Here is a 19,828-nt window from a genome sequence, read left to right as displayed (position 1 = left end):
GAGGGAGGAGAGAAGGTGTGTATCTTTCTCTCTCTCTTCTCTCTCTCTTCTCTTTCTCCCTGTGTGTGTGTGTGTGTGTGTGTGTGTGTAAGCAGTTAATTAGTAAATCCCTATTCGCTGTGCCTCGGGTCGGTTTGTTTTCCCCGGTCGACAAGCCGAGAGGAAAGAGAATTTGAAGTAGGATTCGACCCGTTTCCGCTCCCGTGTCTCATATATGAGGTCTCTGTGTGTGTGTGAGAGAGAGTGTGTGTGTGTGTGTGTGTGTGTGTGTGTAGTGTAATTGTGTGTTTGTGACTGGGTGTGTTTTTTCTTTCTCCCTCTCTCTTAGTCAGGGCTCTCTTTGCTGCTACAAGAGGAGCCCCTCCATCGCATCTCCCCCCGCCGGCTTTGAAGAGTCACAGTACTCACCGCCCTGTTGACCTGACCCTAAAAGTTACTCACATTGAATTGGGCACCAATTCCCCAAACAAGCAATGAAAGTGGCCACTTCAATGCGTTTCCAGTGCCAATGCGACTGGGGACCGATGTGCCTGACAGTGTTTTCTATGACACAAAAACCTTCCACCTACAGCTAAAGTCGGATTGAAGTCTGAGACTAGAGGAATCACTGTGATTTCCTATGTGCTAAATAAAATGCTACCTAGCCAAAGCAATATTTTCTTCGTTTTCAATGAATATAAAGGAAACCTTAAACGACACTCACTAAAGGTCGAGCCCCACCTGTCAGTCTGGCTTAAGTAAACCACCAAGAGGAAATTCACTGTTGTTTGTTTGCTGTCCCTGTAGCAAAATCCACACTACAGTGAAACAAATCGTCTTCCTTCAACTCGTGACTTCCATCAAGTGTCTGCATGAATGAAAATCACACACCCGCGCAGGCACGCAGAGCAGCGGAAAGAATGCGCCAGCTCTTGTGCGACTGAGTCAACTCTGCCCTTAACAAACTTTAATTATTTAATTGATCCTCAATAAGCAACTTAATAATCAATTAGGTAAACCAATGAAACTCACTTGAGTGCAGAGAGCCAAAGCCTATGACAAGGGTATCAGGGAAAGGGGGTGGAGATGGAAGCATGGGAAAGAAGCTGAAAGCCACACGTTGGACTCTACAAAAACACGGTGAGTACGTTTCATTGTTTTCAGAAGCTTTCAAAGGCTTGTTGATTGATTAAAAAAAATCAGCCGTAAAGCAAAATGTTATTAGCTTCTGTCCTAATCAGCAATTAGAAAAAGGCGAATTAGCTCTAATTCCCGCGAAAACACACAAACAGAAAGATCTTGACAAAAATATTTGGAAGGGCCAAAACCACTGAATGAGCATCAGTTGCACAACACGACTATGGCCACAGCCACGCACACAAACGGAGTCCATACAATAAATTCAGATAACGACACGCGGACCTCTTTATCGCCCTCTGGTGTCTACTTTGGATCTCAGCCTTCCATCACAGCTTGTTAAGGCTTCCAGCAGACACCAGTGCTTCTCAACTTTTTTGCCCGGATTTTCGGCTCACATTGGACATAACGCCATGCTACAACATCAGTGTATGAGTGTATTTGCTTGTGCGTATAGCTTTTGTCTTTAATGTACATCAGCTTTGTACGGATGGTATGTCAGGAGCAAGGACACTCACACACTCTGCAGATGAAAGCTTCGCCAGTACTCTGAGTCCCCTGAGGGTCATAGCAATATTGATGTGACCACTGGTGTGTGTGTGTGCGTAAATATTGCTGGTGCATGTACATGTATACCGTGTCTGCTGCATTTCTCCATGTCACCTCTAAAATCCAAAAGGGCAAAAGCACATAGAAAACACTGAAACATGCCAGTAACCTCCAGCCACTGATCTCAGACCAGCCCATTCATCCATGTTTTTTTTCCTCCCAATGATCTCTGCTCAGCAGCTGGAGCGTCTGAGCCTCTGACACCTGGGAGGTATATGTGACAGAGTGGGGAGGCGCTGGAAGAGGATGAATAACTGACCTATCACATCCCCATTGACTGAGTTAATTAATATAAGTAGAGCTGGGGATTCTTAGCTCACTTTTCACTGTATGGATTTGCTGTCTCCTCACATTTGGCATGTTCTATGTCTATTCAATGCAAACTCAATGTGTTCCGTCCTGCAGCACGATCATGACAGCTAATTTTGGTATGCGAGGCATTTTGATAGGGGAGATTTTAATTGTGGTGGCACAACACAAGGCCTCCCTGTGACTGACTGATATAAAATCTCATGTGAATGGATGTCAAATTGCTGCAGAGTGAACCGTTAAAAGGCTCGAGCTCTATGCCTTTTGAGACTACCATACTTATTGGATTCCGTGCATTCTTTGCTTTTGATGAAGCTAAAATATTATGTTTTGGGGACACTGAGTTAGGAGAGGTGTTGTTAGTAGAGAAATTAGAAGCGGGAGGAGCCAAGATAGAGAGAAGGGACAAGGAGGAAAGGACAGGAAATCCTCATAGACTCTTATGCATGCAAACACTCTCTTCTTCTTTGAGGTTGAAAGACAAGAGAGAGAAGTGTGTGTGTCCGTGTGTGTGTGCATGTGTGTGTGTGTGTGTGTGTTTGTGTGTATAGGAGGGGGTGACACAAGCAGGACAGACAGGAAGACAGGCAGTAGAAGGTGGGAAATGGAGAGAAAAGGAGGGGAAAGAGAGCAAGAAAGAGCTCCACTGCCTAGTCTTAATCTGAGCTGTTCTGATCAATAGCCCATTTCCCATTGTTGCCAGAGCTGTTCGATCGCTACACCACGGAATTAACACACCCACTTTAATCTAGGGGGAGAGGAGTGAGGGGAGGGAGAGGAGGGGGAAGGGAAAGAAGGGGAAGAAGGGGGTTAAGGGGGTGAGTGAGGAGCAGCTGTGGAGGCATTCTCAAATGAAATCAAATCTAATTGTTATCACTGTAGCTGCTGCACTTATTACTACCACTGTTACAATTATCCTCCGACCATATAGCTCTTCTTTCCTCCGCCTCATACCTTGGCTCCTGTGGTGTAAACTGGACGTAAATAATCCAAATTAGTGTTTATTTGTTTCATTTTGCCAGCTGTAGATTGGATTGCTTTGGGAGGATGGAGGGGAAGTGTGCGGGGAGGGTTGTTGATGGCATTGAAGGCTCGGCCCATTCCTCAGTGACAGAGAATGGGATCTGTGGTCAGTTATATTGTCCCAGACACATTCCAACATCTGGGTGTCTCAATTCCTCTCAGCCGCTGTGAGGTTGTACCAGCAGGGCTTCAATAGGTACTGTTTTGTTACAAGAATGTGTTCACGATCTTCTTATTGGTGGTTGTGTTCTGGTTGCACCATTATTTTCTTTTTAAATTCTGTCAGGCATCGCAGATCCTCAGCTTTAACGGTGGGGGTTCACCTAAACACAACAGAAAAATACTCTGGATAAAGTGTTGTGGAAGAAAATGAGGCTCTTTTATAACCTTTCTCTTTAACCAGAACCTGAAACTCTTGAGATTAAGAATGTTTTTTGCAAGACCTACAATGTTTTTCAATAGTGGGAGCTCCTGGAGAAAACCCACTCAAGCGTGATGAGGACATACAGGATCCACACAGAAGGTTCTGCCCAGGTTTGAACCCAGGAACCCGTCCTGTGAGGCAACCGTGCTAACCACTCATCCACTCTGAAGACTACTTACCCGTTATGCAATATTATTCACATAGATTATTTTGAGCGTGTGCTTTAGTTTTTGATTTTTGAACTGTTTCACAGTACAGTACTCTATTTTCTGTCTTACTTCTGTTGACTAGTCATGTGTATATCTTTGTTTTTTGTGGCATCATATTGAGCTACACGTGTCTCAGATTCCAGCCCAAAAAAATGGAGTTGAATGGAATTACAGCTGTGTGCTGACAGCGATGAGAAATAGGAGAAATAAAATTTTAGACCAGTATCTCTTCCCAACAGCAAGTTTCTCAAAAAATCACAGACCACACACAACATGTGAAGATTTTTCATTATTTTCTATGCTTTTCTTAATAAAACTGGTGAATTTTCCAGAGTGAAACAACCGTTTCTCTAGAAAAATGTATCCCTTTGTGGTTGGTTTATTACTTTTTTACAGAATAAATTTTTTTCAACAATTAGTGGAACGTTTACCATCCAATAATAGCCAAGGGAAGAAGCCCCTTGGCTCTGGTTATTCCCTGAATTTTCCTCAAACACCATAGTAAAATCCATGTATTCCAAACTCTAATAACTTTGGCAGTCCCTTAACCTTAAATTTAGTTACACCTTTTGAACATTTTTATTTTGTATATATCAAAATACTGACAATAGCTTTTGTTCAGCATGGTGTTATAGGTAAAGAAAGCAGATGCTTTCTAGACAAATGTTTTAAAAGAGTCTACTTGCCTTTTTTTAATCGCAGGTTCCAAATGTTTCAGTGTTAACATCTGAGTGAGCTGACCATGTCAAATTCTTGACTGTGCAGCATTATATTTTGTTGAAGTTGAAAAAAAAAACATGTTTTTGTGAACCCTCACCTATAGGGTGCAAAACTCTGCAGCCCTGTGTCCAAATACGTGACTAAAATCATTTGCAGCTGATTGCCTGAGAGTTTCTTCAAAGATGCACCTGTGACTGATATAGATCGCCGGTTTCCCAAAAGTCAGATACTGTGAGGTTAGTTTTAAAAAAAACACACAAATGGCAATAATTTGAACAATGTACCTAATTCCTAAATAGCACACAGGGACATCATAGCAAACATTTGAACAGAGAATGTGACTGTTTTCTGATATATATATTTATTTTCAATTTGCTGGAGCAAATATTGTATTTTTCATTTCTGCAAGATACAATATATCAGCTGCTCAAATGGGTCTTCCTTTTGTTGTATTTATTTTTTCATAATGCACCAAAGTTTTCAATAGATGACAGGTGTGAATGGCAGGGAGGCCAGTTTAGGACTCTTACATGGAGCCATGCTGTTGTGATGTGAGGTTAGTCTGCTTTGGCATTGTCTTGTTGAAATAAGCTAGGTCTGCCATATATTAGATGTCTGTATGGCAGCATAAGTTCTCCTAATGCAGCGTTCATAGATATGCAAATAACTGAGCAGTAAAAGGATTGCACTTATATCTTTTAACTTTAGCTTGGGTCTATAAAGAGCTTTATAATGTCTTTCACCCACTGAGACACAGGCTCACACAGCAGTGGTGGCAAAGTTACCATATCAAGCGCAAGAGGAACACGAGGAGTTGATACACTTTTTAAAAGTGTGCTGTTAACAAGCTGAATGATCCGTCTCCTCTTCAACCCAGAGGATGCGCTTTCCACTTCACCTCTGTCTATTTGGTGTACCAAGAGAATTTAATGGAATTTCAGGACCTTATGTAAATACGTTTTTGTCACTGTATGGCAGATTAAACTTGCATTCATGGATAGAGTGTTTCAGAGCTCATGTATTGATCTCATATTACTGAACTGTCTTTTCTGGCCGGTGCCACATGAGGAGCTGTGGTGGTTAGCATTGTTGCTTTACAGCAAGAAGGCCGTGGGTTTGAAACCAGGCTGAGACCTTTCTATGTGGAGTTCACATGTTCCTCCAGGATCTGCAGGAGTTTTTCCCTGGTGTTTTTTTTCACAGTCCAAAGTTATGCATGGATCAGGATTACTGGATTCTAAAATTCCAAAATGAATGTGAGCATTACGGGCGGCCCATCTGTCTGTATTAGCCCTGCGAAAAACTGGCAGCCTGTTCAGGGCGTATCAGCTCCACATTGTACCTGAACTGGATACGCTGAAGATAGATTCAGGTTTAAAATCATTATAAAAGCACCGAATTCTGTGATTTACATTTTACATTTGTAACAGGGTTACACATGATGCATATCTTTGAGAGTCATTTATGGCAAGCTGTTGGAATTCATTTGGCCACACTTGTTCCAGTGACCATGATTATTCCTGTGCAGTCATGAAACATTATCCACAGTATATTTTTTTAAGTGAGATACATAAGTTAAGCTGTCCAGGTGAGTATATTTTGAACTGATGTTATAAAAGAAACCAAAGATGAAGCCAAAGTTTCCCTTTTCAAAACAAAGCTTTCACAGAGTCCTTCCATTAGTAAAATGAACAGCCTTACTTGTGCTTTCTCAGTACCAGTGCTTGAATTTAACTGTTAAAAACTGGAGTCTACAGCTTTGGGTATTGCCAACAGAGACTTTGCTTACTGACTTCCACTGAGACAGCTTGAGGGAAAAACACAGCAGAGAATCTCTTCTCTTCCACCCGAGGCTACCACCCAACTTTTCCTTCAATCTATTCTACTTACTCTAGTCCTTTTGAAGTCATTTCATAACAGGGCAATTTTCTTGTTAGCGTTTGGCTTTAATTGTGGGTAATTAAGCGTGCTCCAGCAGTATAGAGAGCGTTGTTCGCAGGACTGGGGGGAAATTAACCGTAGTTCAGCTGTGAAATATGGGGTTAAGTGGGAGACGGGGTACGGAGAAGAGAAGCCGAGTAGGGGGGTCAGTGACTCCAAAACAGGGTTCAAATTGTCTAAAAGAAATGCTGCTTTAGGAACAGAAGAAGATGGTAACGATAGAAAATTAAGCAGGAACACAAATGGATAGTTTTAGTAACGTTCAGCAGGTCTGAAGAAGGTAAAGCAGGAAGTGTAAGAAAATAACAATAACGTGAAAGAGAAATTAGTGTATACGAGCTACAAGTTTAAGTCTATTTCTGTGCACATGAAAGGAAATAAAAGTGTGTGTTAAGACAGAAACTACATTTCAGCAGCACTTGCATGTCAGAATACATATAAATAGTATAAGGGAATAAAATCTGACTTGGGGCATTCAGGGGTTTTAAAGTGTTTACATTTAACAGGTACCGAAAGTATTCCCGAAAAAGCTTATCAGTGGATGAAATTGATGCAAAACTATGGAAACTTCTGCTTTTGTCTGTATATATTTTAGCTGGTGAAACTTTCAGCATCAAAACTAGACTGAATATAAGCGAACAACAATGTTTAGGACCCCCCCCCAAACAGTAAAAGTGCATTTCAACAATTGCCAACAATTTCAAGCAGCAAAGTGTGCACACAGTCAAAACTCTGGATGGCTCTAGTTGTCACCAAGAGGATTATGGACTTCACACAGAGTGACCTTTGATTAAATGCACCACCTTACCCTTTGCATCTGTTAATGCTTTTATTTTAACCCCATAACAGCTATAAACATCGATGCAGCCATAAAGCAGATGAGGAATGATTGGAGTCATTGACTGTACTGTCAAATGCTCAGTGGATAGGGACTAACTCTGCTGGGCCCTTTATGAGTGCTTCATGCCCCGGTGGAACTGGCTCCTCTGACTATAATGAACCTGTTAAAGCCTCTATAAATATTGGCTCCCATGCTTAGTGATCGTTTGAATTACCTCGGAAATAGAGCACCGTTTGCAAACAAGTGGCTGGGCGTTGGAGGTGCTGAAGCTAATACTTAATCAATGGAGGGGAACTCTCTTGGAGTGGGCCCTCGCGGAGCCTTGATTCATACTGTGGGTGCGGATATGATGTTGTTTAGAATAAGCACAAAACTACCATATTGATTAACACATTATCAGTGTCAATAGGAAAGGGTTTTTCAGGAAGAAGTAAAAACTGCAGGGGTACTGGGATAGCTGTGTGGAAAAAAAACATGAAAAGACTGCAGTGGGAACTACAAACCTTCCTGCCAGCCCCTGAGAGAAATTCAGACTTAACTCTACAGCAGGGTCACTCTCCCATTGTTGGGTGCCGGTGTTACAGATTAGTTGTGAGTCCAGGTTCTACAAGCCTAGGAAATCAAACCATTTCCCAGTTCACAAAAGGAAGGTTCCTCGCGTGATTAAGGGAGATAAGATGGTTTCCGAAGCCTTAAGCGAGGCACTCTGTTACATTTCAAATACTTCAAGGACAAAAACACTAAGTTATGTGAAAATGTTCATATGAGCAATCTGATCATATGTTTAAATGAGTTTTTATCTTTCAAAACTAAGCAAACACAAACAATACAGAAATACAAAAAGGAAAAGCTTTTTTTCTATTTTTAGTAACGCAAAGGTTTTCTCTAATATTTTAACAGGTTTCTTTCTCATTAGTGGCACAGATGTCACTGATAGGCAGCATCTTGGCAACAGCAATGACGTGCATTTATGAACAGTAATGATTAATATGACTCTAAAATGGAATTTGTGCATGTATTAAAGATTGCTTTTGGGGGGTTAAAGCTCATGTTATGGAACGTCTTTGGGTTCTGCTCAACGATATATAGAGAAAACCAATTTTGTCACATCTTAGCGGCAAAAACATATAATCAATTTGGCTCTCCGTTTAGATTAAACGCTCTCAGCCATTTTCAGGCTGTTTGGGTTGATTTTTTTATTACACTATTTCAGAATATTACCTAAACACTGTATATTATATATCATCTAACAACAACAGCAGCAGTCTGGCTCTCTCACATGTGACTGCACGGCTAACACAGACATAGAGGACATTTCTTATTTTCAAAATAATTCCTGGGTGCTTTATGTCTGTTGGCACAGACATAAATATGTCCAAGTAAACTCTTCTACATTCTTAGATTAGTATCTGAGAGGATCTGTGTAATTAATAATATTGATTGATTAATAATTATGCATGATAGAATACATTATTATTAATCCATAATTACATAGATAAATAAATTGCAAGCAGTTGCATAAGCTACTGAGACGTGCACACATGTCCATGTAAATGCATCATTTCGAGTGTATATTTGATTCAGATCAAATGAGAAAACCGCCAGAGCCATCAGTGTGATGCTTTTGACCTTGTGTGACGTGAAGTTGAAATCAATGCAAAGGTCAAGCTGACAGTATCCAGACTGCCCTTCAGGCCACTGTGGACCCGTAAACAGGGCAGAGTGTGAAAAACAGTTTTTACACTAAAATGTTCGCAGTGCTTTTCAATATATTTTCCATTATTCTACATAAAAAAACATCACCTTGAATTTATTTAAGGACTGGTCATAAAAATGATCATAATAAAACTGCACATGTTCAGATTTGTGAATGTGAAGAACTGTTAGATGAAAAAAGGTTATACACAAGTAGAGCACACAGGTAGAGGAAAGGTCCATGTGACCTTGACCTTTTGGCCAACCTTCACTGATTTGTAACTAAAATTAACACAACAAAATGCATGAAAAAGTATCAAAAGTATAAAAATTCCAGTGCTGTATGAATACACAAAGTCAGTCTGCAATCCTGCATCAAAGCAGCAGCTGCAGAGTGAGCATCAGTGGGACATCAAAGATTAGAGTCTCATTTCTCTGCTGTCTGTGTTTGGGTTGTTCTTCATAATCACAAAAAACCCCGGAGTACGAGGATGATGCTGGGATCTTGAACTGTGTGAAATTCCCTTTCATCGCAGCATCCACACATTACACTTGACATAATCCAAAAGATAAACATTTTCAAAAGTAATAAGATGGGCGTTTGTGAAGCATAATACACAAAAGAAGCAGCTGCATGTGCATTTAGCTTTACTGACATAAACTACTGTTAAATACGCCCGTGTAAACTCTTCTAGAGGTACAGGTTAGGATCTATATGTCTTTAGCCACTTTTACGATTAATATGAATCCATAATGCTATGCATAAACACACTGGAATTAAATGCATGGAATACTCGCAACATATGCTCGCAAACGGACACGCTCCTTCCGGGCTGAACAAGTTTTTGAAGCGAATATCTTCATTTGCCAAGTTCGTGTTTCAGTTCCCCGACAGCTGCTATACTTTCCACCGCACATTTGTTTACCTTCATCCCCTCTCCTTAACGTCTGGGTCCCTGAAGCCGCTGTAGGATACAAACCCACGAATCCAACGCATAAACACGTTTTCACTTTAAAGCAGAAACCTTTTAGGAGTTGTTGCCGATCTATTTGGAGGGAAAGTACCGCGTACAGCGTGCTGTTCGACAAACTCCGGCGCACAAGCGTACACAGCCTACATCAATCAATTTCTGCAGGAGGTGCACATGTTTCCCCCGCACTAAAGTGCATTATATTTCTCGTGGGATTCTTATTCCTGACGCTTTTCTCTATTATTAATGCCACTTGTCTGTAACAGAATGGGAAAGTAGGATGCTTACCTTCATCGAAGCACCTTCATTGACTTGTCCGGCAGCTCCTACTTAGGTTGATGGGAATCCTGTCGACGTGCGCAGAGGACTGGTGGTAATCGAGCAATTTAACAGATCGGACAGCGAATCCTTCCTCCTGCATTAAACCACATTGGTGAAGTGTTACACTGGCATGACGTATGAGTGGCAATATGAGTGAATACCGCCCGTAGGGCGTCAGAAAAAAAAAATCAAGATGAGTGAGATGAGCAAACAGCGCGCTGGACTATAGCCGGAGAAAAGTTATCCTCGGAGCGGAAAAAAAAAGTTGACGAGAAAAAAAAGGGACTCCAATCTGCTTCTGTCCGAATTATGGTATGATATAGTTTACATTAGCAATGTTACCAAAACATGAAAAGGAAAACAAGGAGAAACGGTCAGAGGTGCGAGGGGAGAGAGCGCGAAAAGGTAGAGATCCAGGCGCTGGGAGGGATGTAAGGATGAGAGCGCAGAAATAGGGGGGAGGTTAAAAAAAGAAGGTGCTGAGCCTGAACCTCCACCTCACATCAGCCCGACTGCATTTAAGTTTCTATCAGCTGCAGACGGTGTTCTGCACGTGTTCATGTGGACGTGAGACAGAAAATTGACCCACACAGGGAAGAGACCGCACAAGGAAAATATATGTAGACGGGTGGTGGCCAGAAAGCGGATCGATCGGGTTATAATTTTGTCCAAAAGTCGAGGGAAAATAAAGTTCATGGAGGAATGAAATTTAAAAACAGATGGCGAATCCCGTCGCCCCTAAATAAGATTCGATCTTCGGGAATGGAGTGTAGATAATATTTGGTTGGACGTTTGATGAAAATGACGGATTTTTCATTTTGGACAGGTGGGGGTAGATAGAGTGGAGTGAGGTGGGGGGCAAGTGGTGGTGGGGGGTAGAGTGGAGGTGATGGAGGGTGGATATGATGTGTCTAGGGACAGAAACTAAACTTGGGAGAGGAGGACGCAGTGTTTTTCCCCCCTTCAGAGTCATCCAAGGATCTCATCCCCTTTCTCCATTTGCCCCCAGTGTGCGCACAAGACCCCCACACCTCCTTTCACTTTCCTCCACCCCGCAAACAGGGGTGGTGGGTGAAGGGAGGAAAAGGAGAGAAAACAAGAATACCAAATAAATGAGAAATTTTCGTACAGGCCCCGCTTCCGTGCGTTCCATGCTAGCAATAACAATTAAATATCGACCGCTTTCCCGGCCGGAGAGAACCTGAGATACCCAGAGACTGCCAAGTACCGAGACCCCCTCCTCCCTTCCCCTTTCCCCCCCCATCTTCCACATATGCACTCACTCACACACTCCCTCACTCACTCTCCTCCTTTTCTCGTCATCCCCTCCCTATATACCTCTTTTCCTTCTAATCCAAGTCCATCAGGCCAATCTCTTCTAATTTGGTGTATCTCATTTCTCTTGATTCCATCCCACAACCCATTTCAGCTCCACTTTTATCATTGCTGATTTGGGGGTGGCCTCTCGGACACACTCTCATTTTCTCTCAGTGCAAAAGGACTTCCTCACACCATGCATGTTAGTTTATCAAAATCAATTATGGGATTGAGATTCGCGTAGTTCTCTCCCGCCTGGATGTTAGAGCAAAGGCTCTAGCCACTGCAACACATAGCAACTCTTTGACGGTGTCTCCTGGTGAGCTCTTTGGTTTTTCTTTATGGGGTTTTTATTTTATTTTTTTGGTGCGTAAAAATGTGTGAAGCTCCTTGCCACAATTTCCAAAATGTAGAGGCAGGTCAAGAAATTAACATGACATTTGGGTTATTTGGGGCTATGAGATGATAAATAATGAAAGGGTGAGTTCATGACAGATCCACTTGACCTTTTAGAGATCCTTTCTTGGGACAGTATGGTCTACTTTATGATGAATTAATACGCTTTTAGCATTTTAAACACAAAAGCTTAAAGAGCCCAGCGAAAAAATCTCAAGGATAAAAGTGCACAGGCACTATTGACCAAGTGTGTTTTTAGGGCGTCTGCTTGGATCTTTCAGTGGAGTAGGTGACTGCACCTTTTTGGCATTTATTAGAAAACCTCTATGGATCCTTGTGCAATATGATGGCCTATAATCTAGCGTTTTATACCCAACAGGGGACAATAGAGTCTGCGGGTTTGAGACTTTAGACCAAAAGACAAACAGGTAGGCTCCATTCCTTTCCAACAAACTCCTTTTGTTGATTGACGGGGACCCTGGATTTGTGCAGCTCGTGACAAGACTGCCAGAGGAGTGGCATTATGTTGGACTTATAAGTCTTGAGCACGCCAATGCCAACTTTCCAAACGAACTGCACAACTATCAAAAGTTTCTCCATCATTGTCGTTGTGTCTTCTCTCACTCCTCTTTATATTTTTTTCCGCCTCAGAACTTCTCTCTGCTCGCACCCAAACCATTCAATTTCTATTTATTTCACCCCTCCACTCCTCAAGCTCTCCCACCCCCGCCACCCAACACCTCCCCCGTCTCCCTCATCCTCCTTCTCATCTCTCCCTTTTCACACCTCTCCGCATCTCCCCGCTCGCCATTAAAACCCATTCTTCCCCCTGTTGTCGCCCTAATTCTCCACCCCGCTGTCTTTTCCCTTTTCCTTATACTTCCCTCCACCTCGTTATCTCCCCCATTTGGCTTTAATTAGTTAATGCATTAATTATCTACGCCCCAATACCTGCACCATTAACATAGCCTCTCCTTCCCGTGGCTCCATCACTGCCTCACCCTGAGGCCTCTGGGCTGGAGACGCCGTATGGACACACGGCTATAGCCGCGCACACGCACAGACACACAAAACCGCTCTCTCTTTCTCTCCCTGTTCCTTTTTTACCCCATGCCTCTTTTTCACTCTATTTCTCGCTCTTCCACTCTTTGCCCCCTACCTATTTCCCCCCAAGTCATCTCTCTCCCCCCGTCTATCTTTCTTCTGCCCCCCTATACTCTCCTCTTTTTCTCTCTGTGCCTTGCAGTCGCCTCTGCCGGCTGGTCTCTCTCCCCGGCGACGGAATTATGAAAAATGCGCCCATCGACAGAGCGCCTCAGCTTCGATTAGCCGAGATGGGACATGACAGGCCGCGATCAATACTTATACCGTCCTATAACGTGTCAACTAATGAATCAATCTCGGCTAAATTTTCCATTTTTCAAAAGCCGACGCGAGAGACTGGAATATCCTCTTTTGTAAAGATATTATTATCGATTTCGTCGGCAATTTGACATCGGGGGTAGTTAATTCCACTCTAGAATAAAATTGAAAACACTTGAGATTGAAGTGAGAGAGGGAGAGAGAGTGCGAGAGGGAGTGAGCAAGAGAGGAGCGAGGAGAGGAGGGAGGCAAGGGCAGGCAGGAGGGGAGGGGGAGACGGCTGTTGACTTGATAAAAGAGAATGGGAAGATGGAAGGAAGGGGAAAGGGGGTAGGAAGAAGAGATACTACTGGTGGTGTTGCAGAAACAGCAGCAGTCTATCTATCTATCTATCTATCTTTAAAAGCAGAAGATAAAGGCAGATCTACACAAAGGTGGATAAAATTAGACGTACAATCCACTTGAAATAATAACCGCCATATTTGAGAATCTTAGGTGTGTCTCTATTTCGTTAAAGATATGTTGAAATAACTCTGTAGTTATTTTTGATGATGTTTCCTGTTATTCTCTCCGTGCCTAGATTTAGATGCTGGGGCAGATGGATGGTACACTGATGTTGTTTGGTTTTTTTTGTGCATTTCAAAATGTTATGTGGTAAACTTTGCAGTGAGTCACTGTCATTCAAGTAACGTGGACTTAAGGATCACTACATATGAGAAATGCTCTTGGAAGTGGGAAGTTGCTCTTCAGCGATCATTCATATGACAGTAGCTTAAGATCATTTCAACAGCACTCTTAACATGTGCATTTAATATAACATAAGCAAACTCGTGCGCATGCCATTCATGCCATTCACGTGCATAAATGCGTGTGTGGTTGTTTGTGTGTGTGTGTAAGCAGAGACATGAGAGAGGTAGAGAGTCAGCATGTGTGTCAGAGTGAAATATAGATGGAGGAGGCCGGTGTGTGTGAGGGTCAGCGAGGTGCAGTGTAACTGTCGACAATCACAGCCTTATTTACCTGTCAAAAACACTATCATCCCACACAGCCCCAGCCAAGCAATTTCTGCTGTCTCTTCCTCCCTCCTCTCCCTCACTCTCTTTCTCTCCCTCTGTCCCTCTCTCTACCTCCAATTACAACCTAGAGGGCTATTTCTCTCCAGGACAAAAACACTCCCCGCAAGCCCTCCCTCTACTTTCCGATAGCCCCCTTCTCTCTCCCCATCGTTTCTACCCTTCTCTCTTTTTTCCCACTCTCCCCCGTTCTTTTTCCTCTGCTGAGAGCTGGAGAGTGGAAATGAACAAGCTGTAAACACACACCACTTATCACAGTGTATGCTGTTGTGTATTTGTTGGTGAAGGCTGGAGAGGTGAAGGCTGTGGTATATGAGGCCAGAGGTGTCGGCTGCCTTAGCAGATGGACAGACGTGAAATAAAGATGCACAACAGGTTGAAAAGCAGTTTGATCAGTGCACTGCCGGTCACTCTCGACACCCTTTTGCTCTAAAACTGCAACTACCGCAATGTGCGTGGTTACAGAGAACGCTGAATATTTATACAGACGCTGTGGAATAAGCCTTGTGGTGGCTGCACTTTTATACTGTCTGTGAGCCTCGTCTGGCCTTAAAGGATGTACTTAGCTGTCAATGTTATGTGTGTTTAATACTGTAAACACACTAGAAAAATTGGGATGTACTGTTTCCACAGTTTATAGCATCCAGTTTTGGCCCTACAGCAATGACAGATCTAAATGGGATCATAGACTACACCGCAGAGATGTAAACTCTAACTTACGTGATGCAGATTTGTTAAGTGACCTGGTTTGGGAAGTAATTTTGCTTTTGGAGGAACAATGTATCAGACAGATTCCTCAGTGCGATGACAGGTTGAATGACAGTGACAGAAAAGAATAACTGTTCTGTGGCCTGACTGAAAAGCCACTCTGAGGAATATTGTTGATACATGACTGGCAGATATTTGGGTAGTCTTTTATTTCCTGAACAGATGCCAGTGAGTGAAACATACACATTTACACGCGCGCACACAGGAACGCACACGCACGAACTGATAGAAGGTCCCGTCTGTCTTCGTGAGTGGCTCTGTGAAAAGGCCATCTGACAAAGCCATTAACAGGGTGGTGTAATGCCTGTGTCTGTAGTGAACTGAATGACACAGAAAGACATTTATGGGCACTGCCATGACAGGAGAAGCACTGTGACATCTGACTGACTGAGTGAGTGGACTGCAAGCTGGTTGACAGATAAAGGCACACAGAGACACCGACACCACCGAAACAGCGATGGAGACAAGAGATGGGACATGGATCACGTCCGAGTAAGGGAAGAGTCGCGTGTTCTACAAGGCTACACATGGGATAGCAACACACGGGAATATGTCAACATAATTTTACTTATTGTATTGACACGCCGGCTCCAAGTTTTTTCAAATCGATCAAAAAAAGAGCGGGCCAAGATTTCACACAGCTCGGGTCAAGTTTGAGCACACAAGGTTTCCAGTTAATGGATCACTGAGTGTTGTATCTTGAAATTTCACCACAAAATGAATTTTCATTATCAGTAAGTGTAGCACTTTGCTGTAAATTATGGGGAATTTCGTTGCCATTTTAGGATTCAGAGAGAGAATGGATTCGCCACCACAAAGAGTAAACCAGAGAAGGCTGCAGAGAGCGTTAGAGACACTGAGACAAAGAGAAAGTCCAAACAAAAATGTAAAGTGGGAGACAGAGACAAAGCATGAGACAGAGAGAGAGAGAAAAAAGAATGATCTTGAATTTAGTGTGTGTGTTATAGTGTGTGCAGCCAGGGCAGCAGACAGAGGCAGCTAAGCAGAACCAGCCAGCCCTCACAAACCAATCAGGCCTTCATTAGGCTGGGCGGGAGGGATCGATGGCCAGCCCGCATCAATTAAACAGCACCCGCACCGCACTATATATACACACACACACATATACCTATTCTATCTACTACCATCACCACCACATACAAACACACACACCTTCCATACGCATGCCTTTTCTGTTACCGCAACACTTAACATAGGCGTGTGCACAAATACAGCATGCGCGCATATCAAAACTAACAAAAAAAAGCAAAACGCAAAAAATAAATGGTCCATATGATCTCTAGTGATCTATCTTTTATAGCCATGCTGGTTTGTTATATGTTCCCAGGGCAATTGATTTCTAAATATGTACAAAAAATGACTAACTGACTTTAAATTGTACCAGTTCTTAAGTCTTTTATGTTATAAGATAGATTTCTCAATGCCATGTTCTCACGCAAACTGAGCACAGAGTAAAGGTTGCTGCTATTATTTCTAATCTGTTAACTGTAAGTTCAAGAAGATAATAAAATATTCCTTCCTGGAAAATATAAAAATATCCAACCAACTCTATATAAATAAAAATAAACTTTCGACTTTTCACACAGCAATCACACTGTAACCTGTCCATTTGGTCTTTCATCCTCGACATACTCTCACAACATCGATAACACCCAATTACACACAAGCTCACACATGGTGGGTCTTGAAAACACACAATTACACGCGCTCCGGACACACTTTTTATTAACACTCAATTACACACACGCATAAATCACTGACGAACCGTGCACCCATGAGTCCCCACACAGACATTTGAGGGATGGATCATTTTCTTTTTCCATTCTTTTTTTTTTGTTCTTCTTCTTCTGCAGCTAGAAAAGAACAAAAATTTTCAGAGGTATATACAGTAGAAGGAAGAGCATGGCTGCATGCAGAGTTGGAATGGTGTGAGCTTACAAAGTATTTATTAACTTTATTCTTTGTTTGAAAATACGATGTATGTATAACATATGTAATAATATGTTATTTGTCTGGCAGTGTCCCAAAATCAAAGTTCCAGTGCAAACAAAGTTCACCTGAATACAAGCAATTGTTGGATTTATCACCAAAATGAGCTATAAACCTTTACAAAGGGGGATTTTATTGACTCTCTGTCCCACTGTCTTGCTAAAATACAAAGATATGGGGCTTAGACAAAAACTATATGGAAAAAATATGGAGTCACTGCAGATAGACTGGTTTGGGAATCAAAATGCTTTATCAAAATATTGTGTATAACATTACACCATGTACCGGGTTTACAGCGTAAGCAGTCTATATATCTAGCATTCAGCAATGAAATGCAACATATGATGCCTCTTTGTTAGGCATGCCTATTTGTCTGCTCATTAACACATATATGTAATCAGCCAATCACATGGCAGAAACTCAGTGCATTTAGGCATGCAGACATGGTCAAGAAAACCTGCTGAAGTGCAAGCCCAGCATCAGAATGGGGAAGAAAGGTAATTACAGTGACTTTAAGCGTCGTGTGGTTGTTGGTGTCAGATGGGGTGGAAAACTGAGGCTACAATCTGCTCAGGCTCACCATATTGAACAACAGAAGATTGGAAAAACATTACCTGATCTGATGAATCTCGATTTCTGCTGCAACAGAATTTGACGTAAACAGCATGAAAGCACAGATCCTCCTGCCTTGTATCAGTGCCTCATATGGTGTAATGGTTCTTAGCGCACTTCGAGCCCCTTAGCACCAAGTGAGCATTATTTAAACTCCACAGCCTACCTGAGTATTTGTCCTTACCTGTCCATCCCATATTCTGATGGCTATACTTACAGTAAGATAACACACCATGCCAGAAAGCGCAAATCTTCCCAAACTGGTTTCTTGAACATGATAATGTACTTAAATGCCCTCCACAGTCATCAATCCAATCCAACAGAGCACCTTTGGGAGAAGGGGCGACAAGGTGATTTATATTGTAAAGTGAAACCCTACAATGTCACCGTCTGTTCAGCTGTAATGCTACACTGCTACATGTGCTGCAGCCTGGGAATGCTGTAAACAATGAAATCAGGGAACTTAAGTAGACAAATTATGGGATAAGACCATTGTGATGGCATGCCACACATGGTAAGCTCCACACCTCACCACCAGTTGATTCACTTTAGTTTAATTTACAGTTGCTACTTTAATATGTTCTACTTATTGTTCAATATTGTTTCTTTATTAAATGTATTTATTTTTCCATCACACCTTCCAATGTTTATATGGCGTGCACACATATTAACACTGCAAGGTCAAAGTTCTGTTTTGTTATATTAATACATCTTTCTTTGTTTGAGTTACCTGGGCTTTGGCTTCTCCTCCTGTCTGGCAAAAGGTGTGGCAAAGGGCTGGGAGAGCTGAAGTACCACTGACAGCCTAATTGGATGAAACCACATGCTTCATTGCCTGGGGGGTGTTTCACGTTTGTTTAATTGTTTTGTATTAGTTGGTTATATGGCAGCCATTTTGTTTCCCCCCGTGTGTGTCATTTGGTTTAGCTAAACCAGTATTTAAGTTCCCCCATGTCTCATTTCAGGAGGTCAGTTTGTCTTATGTTTGGTTTGAAGTTCTGTTAATTGTTATCTTGAGTTTAGTCTATTGAGTTGACCTCTTTTATTGGTCTGCCTGTTTAAGTTTTGGCTTTGTCATACTTTTGGGTCAATAAAACCCCTTTTTTGAATTAAACACCTGTGTCCTTTATGCCTTACTGTTTGGTCCCTGACAACCATTTTTAAATAATTACCCCACGAGTTATTTTTCTGCATTATGTATGTGTGTAAGGGAAATGTTTGTATCTGTAAATAGCATTATCTAACTATGTGTGTGATAATCCTGTATATTAATCCGGATTTAATACTGGATTTAATACCGCCTGTTTCCTTCTGTACATGTTGTCATCTGCAGTGTTTAAATATAGTAGGAGTGACACAGCCTTTTAAGGTTTTCTGAGGCTGATGATGTTATGCGTAAAATAACGGTATTACCACGACATGAAAATCTAAAGAATCATAAAGGTTTTGCTCTTTTGTTTCAGCAAAATCAGGCAGAATTCACAATTTGTGAATTGTATCTAAAATACAATTACAGCAATATTCTTACATTACATGACCTACAGTTGGGTTTTACATTATTATCAACATGAAAAAGCAAAAATGATAACCAGGCTGCTGCATTTCTTGATTCAAAAATTCAGTTTCAGACTTGTAAAATACAAACACTGTAATAATTTGTGATACTCTATAAATCCTGTAGTTATTATAGTAATCTGTATTCACAGCACCACCTATGCACTGCAGAGAAATCACAGAGATTTCAATTTTAACCAGCTCAAGAAAACAGAAACCTATTTCAGAGCAGCTAAAAAGTTTATACCAGAAGGTGCTGTGCCTCATCCCTGGACAGGCTGACACAAGTTTCCCCACAAATACCTGCTGCGCTCCTGCAAAAGCAGCGTGGCGAAATATTCAACTCTAAAATAAATGTGTCTGTATTGGACGATTACCGGGCCACGCTTCCTGAGCCCCGCGCGTCACCTGCTCGCCGTGGCATTGACACGTCAGTCTCCCGCAGCTAACGCAATGTGACAGTGTTGAGATTATAATATCTGGCCCGTATTACCGGGCATTAACGCCATTATCGCGCTCCGCCCGCTCAGGTGGGCCACTCCGGGACCAAAAGAGAG

At 42.1% G+C, this 19,828-nt stretch overlaps 1 protein-coding gene across 3 annotated transcripts in view; it reads right to left on the bottom strand.

Moving 5' to 3' along the window:
• erfl1 (Ets2 repressor factor like 1) overlaps nucleotides 1-19,828 on the bottom strand; it is an 83,424-nt gene that overhangs the window by 36,336 nt on the left and 27,260 nt on the right. The window contains exon 3 of one of the 3 annotated variants that reach the window (XM_025911124.1): nucleotides 10,147-10,273. The gene's annotated coding sequence lies outside the window, so the exon portion shown is untranslated. Of the gene's footprint in view, nucleotides 1-720; nucleotides 833-10,146; nucleotides 10,788-19,828 lie in introns of those variants that run through there. The other 2 variants (XM_005463947.4, XM_025911125.1) reach the window with 2 other exon arrangements.

Source organism: Oreochromis niloticus, linkage group LG11 (assembly GCF_001858045.2).
Source record: "Oreochromis niloticus isolate F11D_XX linkage group LG11, O_niloticus_UMD_NMBU, whole genome shotgun sequence".
NCBI lineage: Eukaryota > Metazoa > Chordata > Actinopteri > Cichliformes > Cichlidae > Oreochromis > Oreochromis niloticus.
The sequence above is the reverse complement of the archived record's forward strand: the minus strand, read 5'-3'. Positions and strand labels throughout refer to the sequence as shown.